General features: G+C 39.8%; 1 long non-coding RNA gene across 3 annotated transcripts in view; it reads right to left on the reverse strand.

Moving 5' to 3' along the window:
• The window catches only part of LOC120588737 (uncharacterized), a 38405-nt gene extending 27147 nt beyond the window's left edge, over nucleotides 1–11258 (reverse strand). For all 3 annotated transcript variants that reach the window (XR_005649301.1, XR_005649300.1, XR_005649299.1), the window contains exon 1: nucleotides 3984–11258. This is a non-coding gene — a long non-coding RNA (uncharacterized LOC120588737). The remainder of the gene's footprint in view (nucleotides 1–3983) is intronic.
• Nucleotides 11259–20137: the final 8879 nt, after the last annotated feature.

Consider the following 20137-nt stretch of genomic DNA (forward strand, 5'->3'; position numbering starts at 1 on the left):
ACAAAAAATTATAAGAACTCCAACAACTAAAATCTGTCATTCTCAGTTCATTAAAACGAGCACTTCTGTACTGCTAGCACGACAGGGGCAACAAGGACACGTTCAGCAAGCGCCGGAAGGCACATTTCTCTTTGATCTTTTGAAATGACCAGCATATACAGTGCTCAGAGTCTCTCACTGTGACGAAGTGACCACATGCATCCTTAATGTCATAATCCTATGAATGCCGAGAACTCTAACTATGAGGCAGTCGCCTTTTCAGATATTTTCTGGAATCGTCCTCCAATAGCCCCTCTTTGGAAGGCAGTACTGGGTAATAAGTAAGAACTGGAGCTTCGCAGTCATATGGAACTAGGTCAACCGTTAACTTTGTGACTTTGGGAAAATGACTTTTCTGTAGCTACTGTCCCATTTCTAAAATGAGATTTTTAAATACCTTGTAGGGGTACTGTGAGGACTGAGTAAGACAATGTAAGAAAAAAATGATTCTTTACCTCCTCTTTATAACTTTGTTCACATAGCTTTTCTCATTTCCAATTTCATTTTTATAAATCCTGTTTATTCTTCAAGGCTCAGTTCAAATGCCAGATTCTCTATGAAAATCTCACCAATAAAATCAGCCATTTAAAATCTATTACAGATATGCAGCAATAATAGGAATAATTAATACGTATCTAGTGCTTATTATGTTTAAGATGTATATTCATTCATTAAATCCTCATTACAGCCCTGTTCGGTAGGTACTAGTATTACTCTCTTTTTGTAAATGAGGAGCATGAAACAGAAAGCGGTGTGCCCAGGGCCACGCACTAGCCGGTGGCCTGACCTCTGACCCTGCAGCCTTGCTCCAGCGCCTGCTCTCACCTGTACTACATGCCTCTGCTGTCAACTGAGAAGGATGAATAATTATTGCAGAGACCGTCAGAGAGATGACGGTGTTATATTTAGTACAGCCGAAGATGTTTTCTATGCAAGCTAAAATCATTCACTACAGATAGCTTATTCGCCTTTCATAGAAAACACTTCTAAAATTCTAGCTCCTTTCCTCATAAGTCCCATGCAATGGATAATTTTCTCATGTGATCCAAAAGATGAAGACTGCCAGATCACCTACTACATCAGACTGTCAAAACCGGTTGTTCTCTAATATTCTGTGCAAATATGTCATCAGAAACTGATCGATCATCTAACATTCTCGACAATGTATGCCACATTTGTGGGTGAAGATCTTATGTATAAATATGACGTCAAATATACTTCTTGTAGAAAAGATACTGATACTATTCTTTAAACTAGGGCAGGCTCAGCGGTTTGGAATTGAGTCTTACCAAAAAAATACAGATATGAACATTCTTTGTGTGGGAGACGAAAAGTTAATATCGTTTTTTTTAACCAAACTTTGTAACACAGAATCAAGAGCAAGAATAAAACATACTTGCCCAAGGGATAATGTTGGGGTTATACAGAAAATAATAAGCTCTTGAAAGGGAAAGATGTAAAAAGAAACGACTGTTCCTCCGTAATTGTAACAGTGCTGCTTGATGTACCTGTTCTCTGAATCCAGTTTTGGTACCTTATTTTAACATGCAGAACATGTTATAACATCAACAATGAACTTCATGTGCTAGTTTCCTTAGGCATGGTCACACTCCCAAAATATATATAGCAGAAGACAAATGAACCAAAATAAAGAAACCCAATTGATTTCACTTCTTTTAATTAAAAAAAAAAAAAAAAAAGATTAATAAAATCTGCATCAACTACTCTTAAATTAGCCTCTAAAAGTGTTTCTATTTAAAATAAGACATGCTACCATCCAAGAGGCTTATCACTGGCCAGGGGTACATACTGAGGCCTCAGGGCTCTCAAGTGGCAGGAGCAGAGAGAGCTGTCAAGGTAAGTCGGCTGGCCAGATAGGGACTGGTCAGATACAGCCTAACACAGGAACTTCAAATTCACTTATGGCAAGTCCAGGGCTATAGCTGGGAGGCAAAAAAGCACAGGAAAGGCCCATGGCTGAGGCAATGTAATTACTTCACTGAAAGAAGGGGCCAAGCAAGCTCAACTCTGTAGGTGAATACATATGAACTTAGAGCCACTTAACAGACACACCCATCACGTACTCCCAGGGCTCACTGAGCTAGCTTGCCTTTTATCATGGCATTTAATTTTTATGGCAACTGTTTGTTTACTTGTCCGTTTCCACACTAAGGGAGAGGCTGTCTGATTCATCCCAATATCCTTAGTTCAGGGCAAGTGTCAAACACCACAAGTGTAAACAAACAAAAGAGAAGAAAGCAGTGAACATAAAGCCAATTGGTGTCACTGTCCAAATTCCCTGGTTCCAAATTTTGCCTCAAGAACCTCTCAGCCCACAACTGGGAGGATAATAAAAACCAGGCTTATTTTTATGTTTATATAGTGTGATCATTTAATCTCTTTGGATCTAAGTTGCTTCTTCTATAAAAGAAAGGGATTAAGACTAAATCATTCTTAGGGTCCATTCGGCTTAACAATTCCATGATTCTATGACGGCATCACTTTCTAGTAATAAAGATTTGTTAACATTTACTGAATACTTCCATGTGGTCAATAATTATGTTCATATCTGAAACCAAAAATCATGCTCTTTACGGCAACGCTAGTCAACCACTGCATGTATTTATAAAAGGGAAAAAAAATCCACAAAGCACTCCTTTTGAAAATACATACAAGTGCATAACAAGTCTTAGTAAAATCTAAAAGATATAAAGTACAAAGCACTTGCTTTAGGTAACCCAGACTTTGTTTGGTAAAGTATGGCTGTCTCTGGGAAAATAGTAATTTGTACTAATGTATCTTGGGCAACTAGAAATCCCAGTGACACTAAGATACACAGGTTGCTGATGTCTCAGGGCTAAGTTTATGTTTCCAAAGGTCCGCGACGACACTGCCATCAAACGATCATGCTACTTCCTTTCTTAATACCCTGCAATGGCTTCCCTTTGCACTCGGAACGGAATCCGGTCTCCTTGCTGTGGCCTAGAAGATGCTACACAAGCCGGCCCGCTCCGCCTCCTCCACCGTTCTCCACCATTCTCCAAGCATCTCCAGGCTTCTCTCAATTCCTCTAATTCGCCAAATCTTTCCCATCTTAGAGGCCTTGCGCTCTCTTCTCTCTGCCAGACAAGTTTCCACATAGATCTTCACATGCCTGGTTTCTTCGAATCCTTCTGGGGTAGCTTCTCGAAAGTCACCTCCTCAAAGAGGTTTTCTCTGCCTACCCACTCTGAAGCGGCCCCTCAGCCCGGTATTTCTTGAGCACATGTCCCTCTTTGATTTCTTCACAGCTCTCATCATGACCTAAAATTATGTAATTTGTTCTTTTTCTTGTTTACTGTCTGCCTCTCTTGTCAGACCTGCCTGGAGAGCAGCTTTACGAGAGCAGGAACCTTGCTTACCGTTCTCACGTAACTTCATAATGGCTTCATTTTACAGATAAGGAACCGAGGCTCAAAGAAGTTAAAGGATTTGATCGAAAGAAGATTATGGCATAAAGGTGATGCCTAAAATATGAACTTATATCTTTATTCCCAAACTTTGTTTCCTTTTTGGGCATCAACACCCCTACTCTGCTAATTATCTGGGTTTTAGATTCTAAATCCACCTACATTTTTAACTTCTAAAATATTTGAGAACTGTTATAATCCTATAATGAAAAATGAAGATGACTCAAATGAGGTAAGATGAGATTCTTAAAATGAAATGGCCATTTTTGTAAGGTGGTTCCAATAAACAAAAGTGAGAGGTTAAGTAATGACATTAGAAAGTTTCTAAAATAATTCATATTTTTAAAGGATATGTCTAAAAAGACAGAAAAGGTAATGCTGATCTAGAATGAAAAGACTGCCATTCATCTGTTTAAGAGTAGTGAAAAAAAGGCTACAGTGAAAAGCAAAAACAAAGTAGTGAAGTAGCAACGAATAATCAGAAATTGAACTTACACTAGTCAAGATGCTGCTATGAATGTATTTTGTTGATGTGACTGAATTTTATAATCAGATGACTTTAAGTAAAGATTATCCTCCATAATGTGGGTGGGCCACATCCAATCAGTTGAAGGTTTTTGGAGCCAAACACTGAGGTTTCCTGAGGAAGAAGGAATTCTGAGTCAAGACAGGAACAGAAATCCTATCCTACAGACTTTAGACTCAGGACTGCAACACCAACTTTCTCGTCTGAGGGTCCAGCCTGCTGGCCTGTCCTAAGGATTGTGGACTTGTCAGCCCCTACACTCATGTGAGCCAATTTCTTTAATCCCTTCCCTCTTCCACCCCTCCCGTCTCTCACACACATATGTGATTCAACTATTCCACTCCTAGGTACTTATCCAAGAGAAATGGGGGCCCATGTCCATACGAAGGCATGTATGTGGATGTTCACAGCAGCTTTATTTGTAAAAGCCCCAAACTAAAAACAACCCGCTGTTTATAAAGAGATTAAAGGATACACAAACTGTAGTATATCCATACAACGGAAAACCACTTAGCAATCAAAAGAAATAAACTACTGATACACACTACAATAATGGATGAATCTCAAAATAATCGTGCTGGGTGAAAGAAGCTAGACCAAAAATGAGTGCATACCGTATTCTACGACACGTCAAATAGTGTAAAGAAAACAAATAGTGGTTGCTGGGGAATAAAGGGGGTTACCAAGGGAGACTAGAGAACTTTAGGGGTTACAGATATGTTCGGTATCTTGACTATGGTGATGGTTTTATGCAATACACATGTCGAAACTTAGCAAATTGTACATTTTCAATATGTGCAGCTTACTATATATATAACAATTATATCTTAATATAGTGTTTTTTTTTTTAAAAGTAGATATCTGTCAGAAGTCTTAAGGAAAAACTTTAAAAGACTTAAAAATGCTTTCTCAATAAAAATAATAAAGACCAGCTTCCTTACTTGGGATTAATTGTCAACAGATAACCTAAGGAAAACTTTAAAAGACTTAAAAATGCTTTCTCAATAAAAATAATAAAGGCCAGCTTCCTTACTTGAGATTAATTGTCAACAGATAACCTATGAACTGTGTCACTCTTACCTTGAGTCAGCTTTGTTAAATCAGAAGAATGATCTTTAATCTGGGAAGGGTAAATAAGGATTGATGGGAAAGAAACAGAAATTGAAGCCTAAGATAGGAAGGAGACAAGAAAAGAAGGAATTGCTTTAAATTCATATTTATAAATTATGAAAAATCATATCCTAAGACATTAAATGTATCAGCAAACTTGGTAATTTCCAAGGAATGAGAGAAAAGCACCATGAGGATGAATGTAGAATCCATGCAAAATTCCAGAAGAGTTTTTAAAACCTGATTAATGTGGAACTGGCTTCTGTAACATTATATTTGCTCCCGGTCCTCAACCCTTTCTATTATTCCTTCTCAGTTTCTTTCTGGGTTCTTGTTCTACCCGCCCCCTAAACGTCGTGCTCTCCAGATCCCTGTACTTCTAGTGCCACTCTACGACAGGGCTGTAGCCTTCCAGGGGACTCATGATTCCCTCTGATAACCTGGTGAAAGCTGTGGCCCAGAATGATGTGTATTTACACATAATTTTACACATACTTATTTCAAAGGTTTCAAGAGCTCCCTTGAACCGTGGCCATGTATTCCTTAGCTTCTCAGGATAAGGAAATCCCTCACAGAATCCCACCCCGGGGATTGTCTCTAAAAACCCCATGCAGAGTGAGGCGTACACGCAGCTGTGGCAATAGGAAATTTGAATGCTCACAAATAAAATTCACAGAGAACCTAGGATCTCATAATATTTTTCCAGAATATGTTGCCAACAGTTCAACTAGGCAGACTCTTAGGTTATCTAGTGAATGCTGATTAAGAGATTTACCAAGAGAGTTTCTGATGACTATTCTGTAGAAGCCCATTCTCTTATACATTTGTTTTAAAAAAGGACATAGAAAACACATTTATCAAATTTTGGATGATTAGAAGTTGTGACAGTGCATAGCTGGACCACAGACCCAGGATTTAAAACATTAATTCGGCCTAGAGGTAAGGTGAAGGTCAGGAAAGATCCTCAAAGTCAAAAATATTTTCATACATATACTCTCCTATTCCCCAACTACCAATAACTGGTGGAAATTTAATGCATCCACCAAGATTGCAAGCTCTCTGAGGACAAGGCCTGTCTTATTTATCTTCATACAGCACCTTCAATGTGGTCGGTATCACACTGTTGGGGCTGTATTAGGCTATGGTCGCAAATGGCTCCAAAATCATGGTGCCTACCACACAAGCATTTATTTCTCACTTACATTAAATGTCTATCATGGATTAGTTTCAGCTAAGCTCCATCATTCTTACTATATATTACATATATAGTAAGCTGCACATATTGACCAGCCTGAAGGCTCCATCATTGTGCGACCAGCCCTAGTTAAAGCATTCTAGTTCCAAGAGAGACAGAAAAGAGCCACCCGCAGAATCACAAGATGGAATTTAAAACATGTGCTCAAAGGTGGGACATGTCACTTCCTCTAACATTTTATTGGTCAAGGAAGGTCAAGTGTCCAAATGTGATGTCAACAGAGTAGAAAATATAATCCTCTTACAGAGAGGACCCTGACAGAGAGAGGCAACAAATACTTTGAACAATAATACAACTTACCACAGTGCCTTCCCAATAGAAAGTGCTCAGTAACTAGCAGTAATTATTTATATGCCAGGCCACAAATACCAAAGGACAGAGAATGAAATCTGTCTTGCTCACTAGATGCACCAGCCACATGGTGCTGGCCGCATAGCAAAGGACAAGCTAAATGCTTACAAAGTGAACAGTGATAAGATGAGCATGGGACTTGGAATCAAAAACCTGTGACAAAGTACTATGTCTGCCAATTCCTGACTTAGTGGAAAGTCGTTTTTCTCTGACTGTTGGATGGTTGTTGTAAAGATTAAATTAAAATATATGTGAAAGCACCATGAAAACTGTGCTGCCTTATATAAATGTTAGTTCTTATCTCTAGAGAGTCAAATGGGATGAAATTTGATAAAGACAAATTCATTTCAACTTCTACAGGAATCATACACATAATACCCTGCACTTACTTTCAAAGCATCAACTGGCAAACAAAGAATGAGAAAGATTAGACCTAAAGCAGTTCACATGAAAAAGAGACAAGGTTTTAGAAGACCATAAGCTCAATATGATCAAAGGGCAATGTGGCTGCCAAAAAATGTAATGCAAATTTCGGGCTGCATTAACAGAAGTACAGTATCCAGATAATAGCTGCATTGTACTTAACAATCATCTGACCATATCTGAAGTAGTCTGTTCAGTTCTGGCCGCCGTATTTTAAGAGGTATACTGACAAACAGACTTTGTCAGTTTAGCAATGTGGATGGAGAAAAGTCTGTAAACCATATCTTGTGCACATGGTTTGAGAATTAGGGCTTTTTCCTCTTAGAATAGCAAAAAGACTTAAGCAGGAGTTAACAGTCATTCTCCAATACTTTTAAGAGCTATTGTGTGTAAGAGGAATAGGTTTCACATATGCAGCCCTAGACTGCCAAGGACCAGTAAGTCAGCGTTGGAGGGGAAACAGAGATAGCTCAAAGAGAAGCTATTTCTAGCTATTAGAAAGCTTCTAAAACAAGAAAGCCTGAACGACGACAAGGTAACGATGCTACTGAGGAGCCTGGACTGGGTGTGGGTTGAACAAATCTGACTCCTCCATGCAACCAAACATCTGTGAGGAGTTTAAAAATGCCCAAACAGCATTTCTGATCTTTTCTGATTAAATAATAATAATAGTAATAGTAATAACAACAAGGAACTAGAACTGAAGAAATAAAACAAGAAGTCGTTTGGCCTAACAAACATGGAAAGGCAGGCTGTTGAAGGGAAATGAAATTTCAAGCTGGATAACATTAAACACAGACGCGGTGCCTTGGTTTGTACAAAAGAAAGGTTTAGTCAAAACTGTATTCTAGCAGTTGTTTTGCATAGTATGACCTAACTCCTTTAATTTCCAAGGAGGTTCAAAAAATATTTTTCAAGTTCCTACAATGGCACTTACGCAAAAATTTGCTAATACTAAATTAGTGTCCTAATTACAGGACAATACTAGTGTATCAATCAACTCGTATAAGCATTTGAATTTCCCACTGGCATTTAAAAATGGTCTTTCACTGATTTCTTTCCTTATTCTATTCAAACCCAGCATTTCCCACTCCTGTTGCCAGCTTTCAAGCCCCATGTACTCGTTAGCTGCACACTCTGGTTTCCCAGTGGGTCCTAAGTAGTGTATAAAGATAAAAGCCTGACTTATCTTCAAATCCCAGCCCCTCATCTTCAAATCACTCAGCACAGTAAACTCAAAATTGTTTGTTAAATTCCTTCCTTTAATGAAATATTTTTTAAAAGTCACCCACTAACTTCTCATTATATTTTAATTGTTACACAAGAGAAAATCGAAGTAGGCTATAAAGACACGCTGGGTATTACTTGTTATAATAAGACATGAATAACTACTCTTTACAAGATAACTTGAAATACAAATTTCTTCTTCCCTTAAATTTTTCTTTGCATCCTAAATGGACATATTTAACAGGATTGCATTGCCCTGACACAAATTACTAACGCCCTACTTATTTCTCTCACTGCAGGTATATATATATATAAAAAAATGAGCTTAAAATACAGGCTCATTGACTTATTAAATTTGTATGTGCCTTTCTGGAATGAATATAAAATCAGATTTTTAAAACTTTATTCTTTCAAGCCCAAAAAGTCAAGGAAAATGTAAAAAGGAAAAAAGCTGAACACCTATCCTCTCTAAGAAGCATGTAAGTCTAGGGCTTATGTGGAACAGGTTAAGGCTTGTTTAATTTGTCACTGGATTTCTATACTTGTTATTTCTCCCTCCTCTCCTGTGGACACTACCAAGAACTGCACAGGTCATGGGAATACAATGCTCTGCTGCAGAGCCAGGAGAACAGAGTTTCAAATCTCCCATGTCAATCCCATGTCAATCTACCCGACAGAAACAGTCTACATTCCACCAGGGAGATGGGAGAACGGAGAACGAGTCAGTAAGTAGATAAAACAGTTGCCAGTTTAAAGATACAGTAACTAAAAATGCTAATTTTTCTTTTAGATACTGGTGTAATAATGCAATTATTTTTAAATGATGAAAAATGATACACGATAAACGTCTGTTCAAATAAGAAGCCACTAGAAATTAATTATAACTAACATGTATTATTTTCTGTGGGTTGGGCATTCTTTTAAGTGCTCAACATACATGAATTCACGTATACCAAACACAGCCATATAAAAAGTAGTATTATTAATGTCCTCATTTTATAGATTAGAAAAAGGAGGCACAGGATAGTTAAGTAACTTGTACAAGATCACACAGCTATTGACAGGCAGGACAAGGATGTGAACTCAGGCAATATAGCTCCAGGACCCGTTCTTTAACCTTTATGGGCAGGTACCACTACATCATATTCTCGGACATTCGAAGGTCTTTTTGGGTCTATTAGCTTTAATCACATAGGGAGAAATTTTATCATGGGTAATCAAGACTGTATAGAATTATTATTAAAATGCTTTCTCATGGCCAATGTTTACGATCAGATGACTGAATCTAATACATCACTTCATTTAAGCCACTAGTACCTAATCTATCTCTTGGCTTTATTATACTTTATGATAAGTGCAACTGGATGCTTTTTATATACTTAGCATTACACTTGACACTGTGTCACTAAAAATACTTTGCACAGACTAGTTCTGGGATATTTTATTCACGTGAGTGTGCATTAAAGTAATTCTACTACTTCTCAAATTCTAAATGCAATTATTCAGACATCTGAATACTTAATGAACATCTAGTAGTATGGATACAAAGATAAATTAGATGGTCTTTGCTCTCAAGGGAGGCCATAGTTACACAACAATGAAATAAGTGCTTTTATGGAGCTATGACTAAGGTTCCCAAGAAGGAGTTTCGCCTAGCATGACAAGAATGATGGCAGTTCCACGTACAAAAGCATGGAGATGGAATGCTTTCCTCTTAGGGAACATTAAGCAATTTAAGTAGCACTAGAATGCAGGGCGTACATGAAAAGCAAGGGAGACAGTGATAAGAGAGGAAGAATGAAACTGGAGCTAGATAAAGAAGTCTCAGAAGTCATAATAAAAAGACCAATCAGTGCCAGGATTTACGCGGGATAACGATGAGATTAAATATGCTAACAATGTGGCTATCGAGCTTTTTATTTTAAACAACAGAACCTTGATCTCAAATGAAATCTTTTGCAAACTTCCACACTTAAAACTGATCAAAGTAAAACTGCACTGGCTGAAACTGGAACGAACCTGCTTGACGTCCTCTAGAACTCTTTACAGAATGTTTCAAAACCGTTGTTGCTTTAGAAAGAAAATTTAATACACTGACACTATTATGTTCCATATACTTTATGCCTCTCCCAATGTGATTCTAACTTCTCAGGTGTAAGGATTCATCCTCATAGTTTCTCTTCAATTACAGAACTAGGAAAATATATAACCAAGAAGGTAGTACTAAGCCTTCAAATTCAACGACAAAAAGTTATGATACAGAAAAAGGAAGCTAGAGATTAATTATCAGCTTTTTCACTCTTGAGTTAAGCTATAATTTAAGTGACCACATTTTCTAAATTCTAAAAGTTAGGATTTATGGTTGGACATGAACAGTCACGGAGTATTCAAAACTGGTACAGTGTTGGAAAACATAGGATGTATGACCGTAATAGGTATGATGTAATTTTTTTAAGATTGGTGTACTCGAATTTTCTTAACAATAACTTTGTATCTGAAAATCCTTCCCCACCTATCACTTGAGCATCTGTTCTCCCATCTTATAAAATCTGGAGCACTAAATGTGACTACTAAAAATGATCATCGGTGTAAAACTGTTTAACTTTCTCATAGCCATCTAATATGTTGCTAGTGATAATATGTAAAACTGATTAAAGATATGCATATGTCTCTCCTGGGAACTTACCTCAACTCTTCAGTGAGAAGCGCTAACAACAAGCAAGGTTGCAATCCTAGGGAAAAGGTATATAATGATTAATTTAATGTTTTACATCAAAATAATTATATTCACTTTACACAATCTCATCTAATCCCTCTCTCTACCGCCACTTTCTCCTGCTTCTCAAACTATTTCCAGGGAACATAACATCTTAAACATTCTTAAGAATGTTTAAGTGTCATCCCCTTTATAAATAGATTGATTAAAAATAAATTCTCAAAACAATGTTTAACACATATTAAGAGTCACAGAATAATCTCACCTTTTTCCATCAGATAAGACACAAGGAAAAAACCAACCGCCACTCTGGGCCAGCCACTCACATACATCACAAACTTTCCCTCAGCATGTGGCTAAAGGCCAACGATTGACGATTATTAAAAGGAGGAAGAGGGGAGAGAAACATAGATGTAAATTAAATACATCATTTGACTGACACGTACAATATATTCACTTATAGGCATGTTTAAGAAACGGTATTTAGACAGAAATAACATAAATGTCATTATAAGGAAAGTACCATTTCCACATGATATTGTAAACTCAGTCCAACACTTAGTGTTCAAAAGGTTATTTCTGGGCATATTCTATACCCCCTAAATTTGCAAAAACAGCCAACTATTCTGCTATAAATTTGAGAGAGATAAAGATAACTAACTCTACATTATAGGAAAATAAGTCATACTACATGTTCCAACCAAATTACTGCATTTTGGGGAAACAGTTTAATAAATTATTCATTTCGACTTCTTTCATATATAAAAGTCTGAGGACTATCAAATAATCATTAAGATCAAAACGACTTATTTTTAAAGGAAAGCTTTTTATAAATAAAAATATACTTGAAAGTAATCTTACAAAGACATACAAAAAAATCCTCATATGTAAAATAATAATCAAAACAATACCCAATAACTATACATATTTGACTATATATTCAATTAGGAGGTTTCAAAGTAAAATTTCATCTCTCGACATTTAAGGGCAAGTTTTTTGAAAAATATTCCACAGACAAATACATCTTTTTAAGAGACAACTACTACATAAAGTTGACTTAGAATAAATGCTAGTAGAAATATTAAATTATACATTCTGTTTAATTGTCCCTACAGTAATACAAAAATGTTCATAAATTATCTCAAAATAAATTTATATCTCCTCCTAGTTTGTGAAAATCGTAATAACCTTTTCATTTAGAATGAATTCTGATTAAACCAGATTCAATAATTGAAATTCAAACACTCTCCCAGATGGAACATTGAGAAATACAAAGAAGACAGGTTTGAAATTCTGAACTTCCTACTGATGCTATAGATGAGATGACCCAACACTAAAAACAAGCATGTCTGGAGTCTGGAAAGACGTAACTGTGAAAGGAAATCCGTTCAGGTAAATGAGGAAAATGCAATTTACAGGAACATCTATGACTAAAACTCTGAACTCTTTAAAACTTTTGCCCAAAGTTCCGCAGATTACAAGGTCTAAACGTTTTTCAATCCCACTCAATGGACTTACATAAACATATTAGTATTAGGTAATACGTTTTGCTTACGAGTCTAGCATATATTACTTAAAAACCCAATTTACATAAAGTATGCTACACTACTGATTGCATTTTATAGAAAAAACTGGGAACAGAAAAATTAAGTGACATTTTTAAAGTGGCGCTGGGTTAAATAATGAAACTAGAGAGCATAAATCAGCCTTAAATTCCAATTAAAAATTCTAATCATTACCTCTATTCTCACAGATCTTGGCACAAATATTTTTAAAATGCAGCAGTCTACTTATATTTTGCATGTACCTAAAAATCTTTTAAATTACATGCCTTCATTAATGATAAATCTAAGTAATGAACTTATTTACCCCACCATGTTCTAAAATTAGCAAGTCTTTGCGAGAGCCCCTTGGGGTTTTAAAAAATTAAATATTTCTCTTAATATCACTTCTTCAATCTTAATTTTTATTCATTTGTTCAAAAGGGGAACTAAGAGCCTGTACTAAAAACTCAGTGGCATCATTCGATCTGCTCCCTCTCTTTTTATAATAATAAGTTAAGAGGAGTAAAACTGTGTCCATTATTCCAAAGTTGGGCTCTCAACCCATAGTCACCATGAAAATAATTTCTTGCTTTCTAATGCATAAAAACAGAACAAAAACTATTAAAACTCTCAAAAGATACTTTGAACACTAACATACCTGGCATGCTTAGCTCTTACCCTTTAAATCCCTTCTCTAAGAAAAAGACTTCTTTAATAGTGGGGAGGAAAGGTATCACTCTGGAGAAACCAGGAATGAAGAGTATACAGCAAAATAAATTTGATTAATTATCCCTAATAAAGTTTGTGGCTAGTTCCTCCCTTTCTCCCTTATGCCAACATAAAGTTTGAACTAACCCATAAGCAAGTTCTATTCTTATTAACTCACATTCCTTTTTTTTAATATCACCAAAGCAAAATGATTTCAGAAAACTCCCCAAGTCTTTATTCAATATCTCCTGTGATTCCAAATAAACCGAATTGCACTACCAAAAAAAAAAAAAAAAGCCTCCTTTAAAGTTTAAAGTGTATGTAGTTGTTCTTTCTTAAAAAAAAAAAAGAATTTTTTACAATTGACCCAAACAGAACTACAGCTTAGGAAAATCAAGCCTTTAATTGTGGATAATAATCTGCACCTAGAGAAAAATTCAAGGTAATGGTTTTCACTACATGTGGACTTCAGACCATATCTATTTATTTTGATTTTGCTGAAGTCTGGGTATAACCACTTGTTGGCCTAGACTGCAGGACCACCGTCCTAGTGAGAGTATCTTTTAATAAGGTGCTTTTGATACCTCAGTAACTAAACTATCTTGGAAGGGGTTCCAGACAAACCTGACCATAAAACTGTGGCATTTTAATTAGGTTTCAGTGTACTCCTTAAATAGTTCAGCACAAATCAGACAAGTTTTCCATTCAGTTATAACATTAATAGGTAGCATATAAGTGGCACAACTTTGAATTTAAGAAGCCCATAAATAATAACCTTGCTCCATTTTCAGAAAAGTAGTAATTCAAGGAACACCCTGGTTAAATCTTACATCGCGTCAAAAATCTGTACTTAAATTGTTGTAAGCCAACTAATTTTTCGTAAATCAAATCACATTTTATAAGTTCCATAAAAAAGGTATTAATTATTTGAAGGCACCTTTTAGTGAATCCTTTTGTAAAATATAAAATTCTCATATAAGATAACCACTATTTGTTTTATAATCTTATACTTGAAAATATCGAATTTCTTACAGTGAGTACAGTGGCTTTCATAGGCCAAATTTGTCCCAGCATTTGTCCCTGCCCTTCTCCCTATTTCCCAAGTTTTAAAAATGTCACCCAAAAAACCAGCTGTTCATCTGTGGTAGACTACACAAGCAATACTAGAAAAATTGAAAAAAAGAAATTAACCTATTATTTTTTAATGTAAAATAGAAATACATGTATTCTCAAAAGGAGGTCAATGAATTATTTTTGGCAATGATTTATTGTAAATGCCCGATAAAAACGATTTAAAAAAAATCAAGGTATTCATATATCAGCTCACTTTCCCATGTGTCTTTATCACCTGGAGGAAACCCAAAACTGTTTATCTCCATAACACATGACCTCCATGATGTCACCAAGGTCAATGACACCTAGAAGGGGGATATGCTGAGTAAGTGTTGATTTGCCCAATTCTGGGGTTCCCTTTAAAAAGAGAGAAGGAAGAAAATTAAATATGTATTGAATACAGGAAATGTTTTAGGTTGTAACATCCAAGTACCCCATCACAGGACTGTGCATGTTAGCAACAGCCAACAAAGCAAGACGTAAAAGCACAGAACCAGGTATAAAAATTGCTGCACAGAAAGTATTAACAAGACCCGGAAATGAATAATCCTCCCTTATATCTTGTACTGAAAACCTTCAGTACCCTGGCTACATGCGACAAGGACTCAATTTCAAAATGAGAGTTCTCTGTTGATAACTTTTTTGAAAATGACAAATAATCCAAGATCCATGATCAACAGGAGCACCCACATATCCGAAAGGCTTGGATAAGGGGCAAGTTTGTATACGCAGAGCCTGCCAGTTACGAAACTCACAAGACAGTGTCCTGGCTGTTCTCTTATCACCAAAGACTCCTTTAGACAATTCCGCAGATGTTAAGCCTGCACCTTTCACAAACCAGACATTTTCTTGGATGAGATTTAAATTTTAGAACACATCACCCACTTGGTGTAATCTATTTAAGCTAGACTTATACTCAAAAAAAAAAAGAAATTATCAATTTGAAAAAACTGCATTTGAAATTTCCAAATAACTTTCAAATATGAAAGAAGACATGTCACAGCTAGCGGTTGATCATTTCAAAGTGACTCAGTGGAGAGCAGTTTAACGATGGACAATTTATTCTAACGTTTGGTAGCATGCATTATAATAGTGGAAAAATAAAGAGGAAAAAAAACCAGCGGAAGCACTGGTTATTCCCAGTCGACAGAGCACTGGGCTGGTAGCGGTCTTCCAAGTTACTTTCAGGGAAGCTCCTGATTGGTGGGTGGCACAGGGTCAATGTGATTACTTAACCCTGGCAGTGAAAACTAAACTCCACTTTTGATGGGCTCCAAAGCTTTTTACAAAACAGCGACTGCTAAAGCGTATCAAATACTTCGGTGTCCTTCCCTTTCTCTCCCACGGAACACGGAGCCTGACACCTGAAACTCATCAGACAAACATTACCTTGTTTCGGGGCTTTAGAGTTTTGTATTTATTATTTTTAAAGTCCACTGGGCACAGATTCAGTTGGGGGTGGTGGTGTGAAAGATTAACTTATTTCCTGCATAAACAGGGAAGGACTTATGACCATTCAAGCAGTTCCCTCTTTCCCAAGTAACTTTTTTAAAAAAATAATTTAGTCCTAAAATAACCATAAGCAACAAACATCAAACACTGGCATGGCAACGTCCACACATCATGCCCCAGGGCTCCCCACAAGCGCATTCGTTCATCTCTGGTCCCCGTCCAGACGGGTCTTCACGGTCCCCCTTCCTTCCAGCCAGACCTGCCTGCTTCCCCTTGAGTTTTGCTGTAAAATCCGCCACTTTCGCTGGCCGGGGCAAAAGCAAGGAGCCTTGTCCCAAGGGCAGAGTTTCTCCCAAATGCCCAACAAACATTCCCTGAGATTCCTGCGGGCCCCCGCGCGCACCTTGCCCGGTCCCCGGTCCCGCGCCCCTCCCCGCGCTCCGCCGCCCCCCAGAGAGGGGCCCACCTGCCTCCCGTCGCCGGTCCCACGCCCCGGCCGCCCTGCCAACTCCTGCCCGGCGGCCGCACTTCCCCTGTCCCAAGCTCCCAGCACTCCGGGCCCCGACAACGAAGGACAGGGAGGCCGAAAGAGGCCCCGCGACGGGCGGACCCCGCGACGCCCCCCAGAGGCCGGGTCCCGAGCGCCTGTCAGCGCCCAGGAAGGCGTCGGGCGAGGGGCTGAGCTCGCCGGGTGCCCTGTCCCCTCCTGACATCCCCTCCCCACCAACCTCACTCACCTGGCGGGCTCTCGCCGCGGGGCCGAGCGACGGAGTCGGGGGTCGCGCGAGGAGGCCGCCCGCCGGTAGCCGCGGCCCCCACCCTCGGGCGCCCGCGCCCGCTCCCGCCCGGCGCGCGCCCGGAGCGCCGGGGGGAGGGGGCGGCGGGAGAGGGGACACGGAGGGCGGGTGCAGGGGGTGCGGCGACAGCCGCGGCTCGGCGGCGCCGGCGGAGAGAGATCAGCCTCGGCCGCGTCCGTCATGGCGCGCGGCGGCGGCGGCGGCTCCTCCGGCCTCCCTGTCCCTCGCCTTTAGTTTGACCTTTCCCTCCAGTGTGTCTGAGGGAGAGCGTCGGTGCGCGCGCGTGTGCATGTCTCTGTGTGTGCGCGCGCGCGCGCGTGGGGAAGGGGCCGGGTTCGCTCCCTGACGCCTGACGTCACTGTCATGGCAACGGCAGCCTCGCCCCTCGCCTCCCGTTTCCTGCCCCCGCCCCCTGTGCACGTTCCGGAGCCTCACGTGCTCACTCACACGCACGCACGCACGCACGCACGCACGCTCGGGGCGCGTGCGCCCAGCGCGCCGGGTGGCGGGGCGGGGCTGGGAGGTCATTCGGGCCGGCTCGGCGCCTCCCTGAATTCCACCAATCCAGTGACGAGGACCGTGGGCGGGGCGCGCTCTGCTGGCCGAGCGGCGTGAAAAATTTCCCCAGGCGGGACACGAGCCCTTCCTGAGCGACTTAAGCTTGCTAGGTGGTGAAAGGGGTGCGTGGCCTGGGAGTTTAGGGAGGAGGAGGAGGGGGCTGTCGGGTGGTTGAGGGAAGGGAGCCCCGGGCCCCAGTTTGGAGCAGGTCAACCGGTATCAGACTGGGACCGCGTAGTCAGGCCACTTCGGATGGCGGTATGGCCTCGCCGCTTTGCTGTGTGACCTTGGCCGTGTTACTTGAACACTCTGAACTGAGCCCACAACCTCCTTATTTTACGAATGGGGACACAGAACGCAAGAGAGACTTAAAAGGTTAAGTGACTTGTTCAGTGTCAGGTAGTGGCAAGAGACTCAGGCTTCAAGTTCAGTACTCTGCCCTCAGTGGCCTTCCCTCAGCCAAAGAGAGAAAAAAGTTCCAGGAAAACCTTCCAGAACTTCCTTGGCTATCTGTATCTCTTTTCTTAGTCCTCGCCCACCCACCTCCCATCCCCGCAAAAATTTAGTTAGAACTTTGCATAAAAAGGCGGGACACCCTTGGTGCCACTTTTGGAGGACAGATATTTGGTTTCTCCATTTGGACCTGAATAAAGAACAGAACGGTGCTTTTTCTCAGTTCTTTTGAGGTGTCTAGGTTTCTTCTAAAGTTTTGGTTAAAGTTTAGACTCAGCAACAGGGAGCTCCAGGTTCTCTGCGGTTTCTAGCTAGCTAAGGAAAGATTAACTCAGTGAACTAGCATTCACCCAGCGTCCACCAAGTAGGCCAGAATGCCTTTCCAGCCCTGAAGGAGTATGAGACCCCAACGCTGTGCAGGCACCTTATTACAGACTCACTGGTGACCTCGTCATTCCTCAGACTTGTGCTTAGAGCTCTTTCCTCTAACTTAGCTCTTAATCACTCACTGCCTCCTTGTATTTCTTGACCGTTGTAGTACCATACAACTAGACTTGCTGTCACCTTTTTAAAAAGTACTGTTCTGCCGCTTTCCTTGTCTTGTAGCCCCAAACCTAAGGTAAAGGACATCACCTAGTTCCTCAAACATGCCCTTAATATTTCTCACTTTCAAGGAGTTTATTCACTTGATCCTTTCAAGTTCCAGCTAAAATGTAGTCTTTTCCAAAAAGTCTTGCTGGATCACTCAGTTGGAGTGAAATAGTTTCAAGAGCACTTGGTATATACCTTACTTTGAATCCTATTCCTAGTAGACGGTGTTCTGTGTTTTATGCACGTGTCGCCCACAGAAAGCTCCTCTGAACATCTTTGTATAGGTTGGCTGTTCTTATTCCTTGCTCCCATAGCGTCTTATGGTCTAATATATCATTTATTACGCATTCCTTTAAGACTCGATTTATTTTCCTTCTCCATCACATTAAAACCCTTTAATGGCAGGAATCGTGTCTAGTTCCACTCTGCATTTCCAGCACCTTCACTATAGCAACGCTCCTGAAGAACTAGCTATTGAATGGCTGAATGGACTCCCTATTTCATAAAGTTATTAAGGGCAGGCTTTATCTTGTTTATATCTCAGAACCAAAGATTTTTCTGGAAAGTTATGAGTTCTCCGTAAATCTTGGACTACAATAAAATGCACCAGGAATTACGTGGTCACACTCATGCAATGAAAACCGGTGTCGGCAGTAGCACAAAATACTGAATACAGCAAGAAGCATGAGATCCAGGGAAGAAGAGGTAGTAATTTCTTCCTAAGTGCTGCTAGGGACCTAGAGTGAGAGATATTCAGATGTTAAGAATGAGATAATAGGCAAATTACTCTCAGGTGTACCAGTGATGTTGGTTCCCAGAAAGGAGAAAAAAATGCAAAGAGGAGTCTTGAAAGAGAACAAGCAGCATTTGCTTCCTCTAACTGGCAGCACTTGTTCCTTTGTCTAATTAGGCACAATATTCTAAAGCCAGTGGTATTCTCGTATTTAGTATAGTTCTTCTTTTGATATGCTACTTAACTGACTAGGCGTGTGTGTAAATCCTTGCTAAACTAGCCCTCTCATTTTCGACCAGGTTAATGGCGTTGCCAAACACCCAGTAGCATGAGTCACTCTCAGCTTATCTCCATCTCCCTTCTGTCAGTCTTTGAGTCCTTCGAAGTCTTCCTCTTAAATGGCAGTGGTAGCCACCTCTTCATGGGCCAGTCCAGCCCAACTTCTACCATTCCCCCAGACTCCAGAGAGACTTTTCTGAAGGGCAGGAAATTGGGCGTGTCCCCAGGCAGCTTAAAAGTCTCCCAGGGCTCTTCCTCACCTCTTTAGGAAATAAACTAAACTTCTTGAGTGGCTTTTGATCCTTCATCCTCAGCTAATTTCTTCAGCCATGTCCCCCACTATGTTTGCAAGAACTATTTAGTTCCACAGACGTTTAAAACTTGCAGAAACCTCATACATATCCTGTTCTCTGTACACATAGGTTCACCTACCTAAAATTCTCTGCTCAGGCCCTTCTCTCACAGGTTAATCTCACCTGTGCTTTCTAGGACTCTGAGACCATTCATGCTATATATACCTCTGGTATAGCTCTTCTTATTCTGTGTTATAAATATATTGTATGTGTTTACATGTCTTCACTGGAATGTGAGCTACTTGCGGGCAGGGGCCTTGGCTTATTTTTCTTCATGTTTGTAACTCTTAACACCTACCAGTGTGCCTGGCACAAAATGGGCACTCAATAATTGTTTATTGAATGGATGACTGTATTGTAGGCAGCATGAAGTGACAAAGCTAATACATTTCTTTGATTCTCATGGAGCCATCCCCAGTATTATGCCAGTAATAAGTAGGTACTGAAAATAACAAGTAAA

The sequence above is a fragment of the Pteropus medius genome, unplaced genomic scaffold (assembly GCF_902729225.1).
Source record: "Pteropus medius unplaced genomic scaffold, Ma_sr-lr_union100, whole genome shotgun sequence".
Classification (NCBI taxonomy): domain Eukaryota; kingdom Metazoa; phylum Chordata; class Mammalia; order Chiroptera; family Pteropodidae; genus Pteropus; species Pteropus medius.